The sequence below is a fragment of the Tenrec ecaudatus genome, chromosome 1 (assembly GCF_050624435.1).
Source record: "Tenrec ecaudatus isolate mTenEca1 chromosome 1, mTenEca1.hap1, whole genome shotgun sequence".
Lineage (NCBI taxonomy): Eukaryota > Metazoa > Chordata > Mammalia > Afrosoricida > Tenrecidae > Tenrec > Tenrec ecaudatus.
This window is the reverse complement of record NC_134530.1, coordinates 248,520,806-248,527,930: the sequence shown is the minus strand read 5'-3', so window position 1 is coordinate 248,527,930 and position 7,125 is coordinate 248,520,806. Positions and strand designations below refer to the sequence as shown.

The 7,125-nt window shown below is 43.3% G+C and overlaps 1 non-coding gene across 1 annotated transcript; it reads right to left on the bottom strand.

Annotated features, from left to right (window-relative positions):
* Positions 1–904: 904 nt before the first annotated feature.
* Positions 905–1,011, bottom strand: LOC142438153 (U6 spliceosomal RNA). Its single transcript, XR_012782582.1, has one exon. It is a non-coding gene; the product is annotated as a U6 spliceosomal RNA (small nuclear RNA).
* Positions 1,012–7,125: the final 6,114 nt, after the last annotated feature.

Sequence of the window (7,125 nt, the reverse complement as noted above, 5' to 3'; positions counted from 1 at the left end):
CCTGAGAATTTCCTGGCACTCTAACTCACGAAGATTTACCAGCAGGGTTTAGAAAGCAGAACGAGGAACTATGTTTACTAAATTGGAGAGGCAATAGATCAAATCATGAAGTTAGATCAACGCCTTAGCTGTGCCCCCCCCCCACCTACCTTTAGGATCCTCATCCCCATCCCTGGCATCAGTGCCCTCTGCTGCTCTCTACCTCCCCCCAGGCTACCCCACACAGGACTGGCTCTTACCAGCCTCATAGACCCCTACTCTGGACATGTCTCCTCCCAATGCTCCTATTACATTCCCACACCCTCGGCCCCCCTGCAAATCCCACTCTCTGCAGGTGACTCTTGCTAGCTAGTCACTGCTTTGCAAAGGAGCTGATAACTTTTAAGTTCCTTCCCAGCGCTGTCTTAGTTAGCTAGCACTGCTGTCGCAAAAATACCCAAAGTTGGTGGCTTTAGACAACAGACATTCCTTTTTTTGAGGTTTAGAAGGCCAAAGGTCAAATTTAGGATACTAGCCCTAGTGAAGACATTCTCTCTCTGTTGGCTCTGGGAGAAGAACCTAGCCCTTTCATCATGTGGCCCAGCATCTGTAGTGGGACCTTTGCTAGGTAAGGAGGGGTCTTACCTAGACTTACCTACGGGGGCTTCCTTTTGAGCAACCATCTTCCCATCTGTACTGGCCTCTGTGTTTATTCTGCTCTACTCATGTCTCAAAAGTGATCAGGTCTAAGCATATCCCACACTGCTTTAACATAAGCAAGAAGTCTCTATTCCCAAGTGGAATGACGAGAGGCTACCCAAAAAAACCCAGAATTCCCCACCCCGAACAATCGTTATCCCCTTCAAATTACTCTCCATTGCACTGAATACATTTGTCAAGTCTGCGATTCCATTCTTTTTTTTTTTTAAATATGGAACGCTTCACGAATTTGTGTGTCATCCTTGCGCAGGGGCCATGCTAATCTTCTCTGTATCGTTCCAATTTTAGTATATGTGCTGCCGAAGCGAGCACTGCGATTCCATTCTTGGAAACAGTTTTCAAACTCATCTGTTTGGATGGCTGACAGAACCTCCCTTGTTTTTTCCGTCCCCTCTTCTATGCCGCTAAATAGCTGTCTTTTCATGTCCCTCTTCATTCTTGGAAACAAAAAGAAGTCGCCCGGAGCGAGGTCAGGTGAGCAAAGTACATGGGGCATAGATATTGTTGGCTGTTCTTAGGTGCCTTTGACTCAACCCTCATAGAACCCTCTGCTCACCAGGACAAAGCACCGCTGGTCCGGTGCCCACCTCACAATGTCTGCCATGCTTGAGCTTGTTGCAACCACTGGGTCGATCCATCTCACTGAAGATCTTCCTTTACTTCTCTGTCTATTTTATTAAGCATGATGTCCTTCTCCAGCGGCTGGTCCCAACTCCCACGGATGCTGATTGCGAATCTAAGTCAAATGAAATCTTTGACACCAATCTTTTCTCTATTTATCATGGTGTTGTTTTGATCCAGTTGGGAGCGTTGTTTTTGTTTGTTTTGTTGTTTTCTTTACATTGAGGTGTAATCAGTGTTTCAAGTGCTCTTCACTTTCAGCAAGCAAGGTCATGTCATCTGCCTGTAGCAAGTTGTTGTTTGAAGGGTTTGGAAACTTGCATTGATTAGACAACATGGAAATAACAGGTGGGACTATGTGACAATAAGAGCTCAAATAAAGCAGGGTGTCAATGAGCTTCCCTCCAATCCCGAGGCCTCGTTCTAGTCGCATAACTCAGCATCTCAGATTGCATCTCAGGGTGCACACTGAGTAAGTATGGGGACAGGGGATAGCCCTGAAACATACCTTTCCTGATTTGCTAACCCGTCTAGTTATCCCTTATTCCTTTCAAACAACTGTCTCTTGGTGTATGCATGTGAGCACAACGAATTGTTCTGCAATTCCCGGTTTTGCAGTGTTACCAATAATTTGTGTACTATAGTTAAATGCCATTGCATAGTCAATGAAACACAAATAGGCATCTTGATTGCGTGTTTGATCGATTTAAGAATGCAGAAGTTGGTAAAAGTCTTCAATTTCTTCCTCATTGGCCTTCATGTTAGTCGTAAATTTGACTAATAGTTGTACTAACTGCACTTCATGATCGACACATGGCTCACTCACAGGGTTGCAATCCAGGATAGATCTGAAGATGTCCTTCTGGATGACAAATGCAATGCCATTCCTCCTCTTTTTGTCATTCCTGGCAGAGTGGACCATGCGATTGGCCAATTCAAAATGGGTAGGACCTGCCTATTTCTGCTCACCAATGCCTAGGATATCAATATGTATGCATTCCATTTCATTTAAAAATAATCTAGATTTATATTCTTACATTCCATGTGGAAATTGTTAATAGATGCTTGCAGCGGCCTCTCTCAGTTTGAGTCATGCCACATCAGCAAATGAAGGTCCCAAACACTTAGCTTCATCAATCTCATTAAGGACAACTTGACCCTGAGGAGGCAGCTCTTCCCCAGTCATATTCTGGGTGCCTCCCACCTGAGGAGACCACCTTCGGGCAGATGTCAGACAACATGACACTGCTAGTCATGAGGGTTGCACGGATCAATTTTTTTCTCGATATCGATTTCCAGGTTTTGTTTATTCCTCGTTCGTCATGGTTTGGAAGTTCAAGCCTGTCCACATGGGTGACTTTGCTGGTCATTGAAATGCTGGTGGCGTAGCTTCCAGCGTCACAGTAACATTCATGCCACCCCGGTGTGACAAGCTGATAGACAAGTTCTGCAAATATAGAAGTTAGGATTCCAACATATGCATTTCTGGGACAGAATTGAATCTATAACAAGCCCTAAAATTTTGGTCAGGTCAGCTATGGTTAATTTTGTCAGGAGAAGGACCACATACTTGGTAAGAGGAGGGCCCTGGACAAGATGACCTGACACAGCATCTGCAACAGCGGGCTCGAACTCAGGAACCATTGTGAGGATGGTGCAGGAGTGGGCGGTGTTTCGTTCCGTCGTACATGGTGTTTTGTGAGTCAGAACTAACTCAATGGCAGGCACCTAACAACACATATGGTATGAATGACAGTGAGATTAGGTCCTTAAGGATTTATTCCTACTAAAGGAGATTAATAATTTAACAAGAGATAATCTCATGTCCTAAGAAATTAATTTCCACTGGAATTTCGAGTGATTGGTGAAGAGTTGGGAGATTGATCTGTTCTACTTGCTGGTAAGGTTCACCCTGGATGTACAAGTCTATACTTTGGGGCAGTATAAAATGCACTGGATAAGAATCTGGTGACCTGAACCTTTTCTTGCTCAAACCAATTAAATTAATATTTACAAAACATTTATCATATGCCTTCATTGGCTCAAAACTCTCAAAGAGTCCCATAGCGTCAGTGCTAACTCATAGCGACATCCTGTGGGACAAACTGTAAGTGTATAGGAGTGGAAAGCCTAGTCTTTCTTCCAAGGAGCTGCTGGTGGTTTCAAACTGCCAACCATGAGGCTCGCAGCCCAATTCGTAATCCCTACACCACAAAGATGAATGAAACACATTCCATCAGGTGCCATCTAATCCCATGATCAATTATTTCACCAAATTGTAGACACAATGTTATGGGAGCATAGAACACAAGGCGCTTGGATGATTGATCCAGTCTGAAGAAAGTTATAGAAAATTCATATTGAGCTTTCAAGAAGAAGAAGGATTTAAGCAGGCAGGGGAGGGGAAGGAAAACCGAGTGGGGACAAATGGGGTGGTGGTGGAACTTGCTGGAAAGAAAGCATGGTGAGAGGCACTTTGGAGAGGTCCAAAGAGAGGCAAAGAGCAGCCGAGATGAGGCTGAAGAGTAGAGTGAGGACAAACTTTGGGAAGGCGTTGAATGTCTGAAGAAGCCTGGTACCACTGTGATTAACACCAAAAGGTGGTGGTCTGAACCCACTAGCTGATCCATGAGAGCAGGCGATACTAGCCTGTTTCCATAAGGATTCCGCCTTGAAGACCCTCCAGGGAAGCTCTATCCTGACCAACAGGGTTGGAGAGTCAGAATTGATTTCCATGGCAACTGACAAGTGCAAACTTGACCCTGGCATCAGTATGGGGCCATTGGAAGTTTCTCAAACCTTGAGAGACACATCCAGGAGAGGAGCCTACTCCATTTTCTCAGGCAAGAGATAATAATGGAGGCCACCTCTGGGGCCAGGAGCAGAGAAGGCACTCTGAGACCAAATCAGAAGCAAATAGAAACACACGTAGGAGGTAAAGAAAAGGGACACAAAATTCTAACAAGAAAAAGGACAAGCCGTGAGTTGACAAATGAGACTTCTGGTTAGACAGCGTCATACATTGCAGGTAAGGAGTATAGGAGAAAGGGCTCATGGGGGGACATAATGAGTTTGGTTTGGGGACCTGTTGAGTTCAGAGACCAGAGGTGACGCGATCGCTTTGTTCCTGCAGAGGGATCTTCTGTTCCCTTGAGATCAAAGGGACACCAAGTGCGTGTCTATGTTAGTCATTGGTCCATCGGTTATCTGCTTTTCTTCTGGTGACATCATACATTCGTCATCCAACAGGGAACAAGTGTAGACCAGGTGTAAACAAAAGTCCAGGAACTGCCCTGCCACCAATAACCAGAGACCAAGGTAGGTAGAAGCTTCTGGAAGTTGCAATCCCTCTTGAGTACAAGTCTGATTCTTCATTTTCTAGATGCCAAACACTCCTCCCTAAACCAATCTCTTGTCTTTCGCGAACAATATTCTTGGTTGGGAAACTAATCATTCTTTACCAAGAGAACTCCTGACTTTCTTCTTGCTTGTTTCAGCACGCACGCTGTTGAGTGAAGACCAAAGCTCAGTTGTGAACAAAAGTTCTGTTGTAGAGCTGAACAAGTTCAAGAGATGTTTGCACAATCAGGCCAACAGCTCAAAAACCCCAACACTGTGCATGGTCTCAGAACCCAGTAACCACTCTTTTTCTTTTTCTGTGCTCATAAAAAAATTGACAAATTATTTTCTTTAAAAGCACTACTGGATGAGTGAGACACATCTCTGTCTTGTTGAAGAGGCAGAAGAACTAGAAAATACATCAAGGACAGGGAACATGCGTCAGAGTACTTTGTACTAATTAGACACACATTTCCTCTTTCTAGGCTTAACTACTACTTTTAGAATTAATTATAGAAGAGTAGTGTACATGTGCACACATATGCATGTACTATTGATTGTGACCTGGTTTATCATAGTAGAAAATTAAGAAACAATTCAAAAGTTTCCCCAAAAAGGATTCATTAAACAGATTAGTTATCCACATAAAGGGATTTTATTTTTAATTTTAATAAATCATCTTATTGGGGGCTCTTACAGCTCTTATAACAATCCATACATCAATTGTATCAAGTACATTTGTACATATGTTGCCATCATCACTTCCAAAATATTTACTATTTCAGCCCTTTTCCCCTCCTTCCTCCACCCTCTCACCCTCATGACCCCTTGAAAAAATGATTTTTATTTTCATATTTTACACCATCCACTGTCTCTCTTCATCCACATTTCTGTTGTTCACTCCCCCCCACCCAGGGGTGGTTGTCAATCATGGTGATTGTTTCTCCTTTTATACCCCTTCTCCCTCCCCCACCCCCACCCTCATGGCATCGCTACTCTCAATATTGATCCTGAGGGGTTTATCTGTCCTGAATTCTGTGTGTCGAGAGCTCTTATCTGTACCAGTGTACATGCACTAGTCTAGACAGATTTGTAAGATAGATCTAGGCTTCTGATGGTGGGGGCAGGAAGCATTAAAGAACTATAGGAATGTTGTGTGTTTTGTTGGTGCTATACTGCACCTTAGCTGTCTCGTCCCTTCCTTGTGACCCTTCTGAGAGGTGATGTCCAATTGTTTACAGATGGGCTTTGGTTCTCCATTCTAACCCCTCTCATTCGCATCGAAACTGTTGTTTGTTTTGGATCTTCTGATGGTTGATACCTGATGACATCGACAACTCGTGATCACACAGGCTGGTGTGCTTATTCCATGTGGGCATTGTTGCTTCACTGCTAGATGGCCACTTGTTTACCTTCAAGCCTTTAAGACTCCAGATGGTATATCTTATAATAGTTGGGCACCATCAGCTTTCTTCACCACATTAGCTTCTGCATCCATTTTGGCTTCAGCAATCGTCGGGAAGTTTATTAGAACAAAATATTCTTGCGTTGAGGGGGGACATGAGTAGAGACCCAATGTCTGTCTGCTACCTTAATACTTAACCTATAAAAATATGTACATAGACCTATATCCCTATTGTTACATATTAATATATTTACATATGTGCATGCCTATGTTTATACTTCTATAAATGCCTTTTGCCTCCTAGTTCTTTCCTCTATTTCTTTTTTTTATCTTGTCTATTCTCAACAATCTTCCTCTATTTCTTAAGGAATTTTTAATAAGTTAATTTATTACTGTGTTACTCTGGCTTGACCAGAGAAACAAATTTATAGACACTCGTGTGTGTAAAGAAGACATTTACATAAAAAGATCAATTGTACATCAAGAAAGCATCCAGTATAAAACATGACAAAATAATAATTTATAAATTATCAAGTGTCCGTGAGGAAGGGGAGGCAGTGAAGGAGGGGAAAATGAGGAGCTGATACCAACGGCTCAAGTAGAAAACAAATGCTTTGAGAATGATGATGGCAACAAATGTACAAATATGCTGGACACAATGGATGGATGTGTGGATTGTGACAAGAGTTGTACGAGCCCCCAATAAAATGATTTTAAAAAGAAAACATCACAGCCCAGTCCAGATCAAGTCCATAAGTCCAATATTACCCCATATGTCGATACTCGTCCTAAATTCCTCTTTAGACTTATGCAGCCATGCAATGACACTGAATACAGGAAGATCACAGACCAGTGGGTGGAAAGTTTTGTGGATCCAGTGGTGGCGGAAGGATCTCTGCGCTGGCGTGGGTCTCCACGTGGCTCTTCCAGTTCTCCCTCAGGCTTGTCTTGCAGGGATAGTGTATGTGTTCCACCCCCAGGGAGCTATTTATCTCCATAGCACCTCCAAGTGAGGTCATCAAGCTTCAACCTGATTAACAGGCCAGACTCCACCCCTTCAC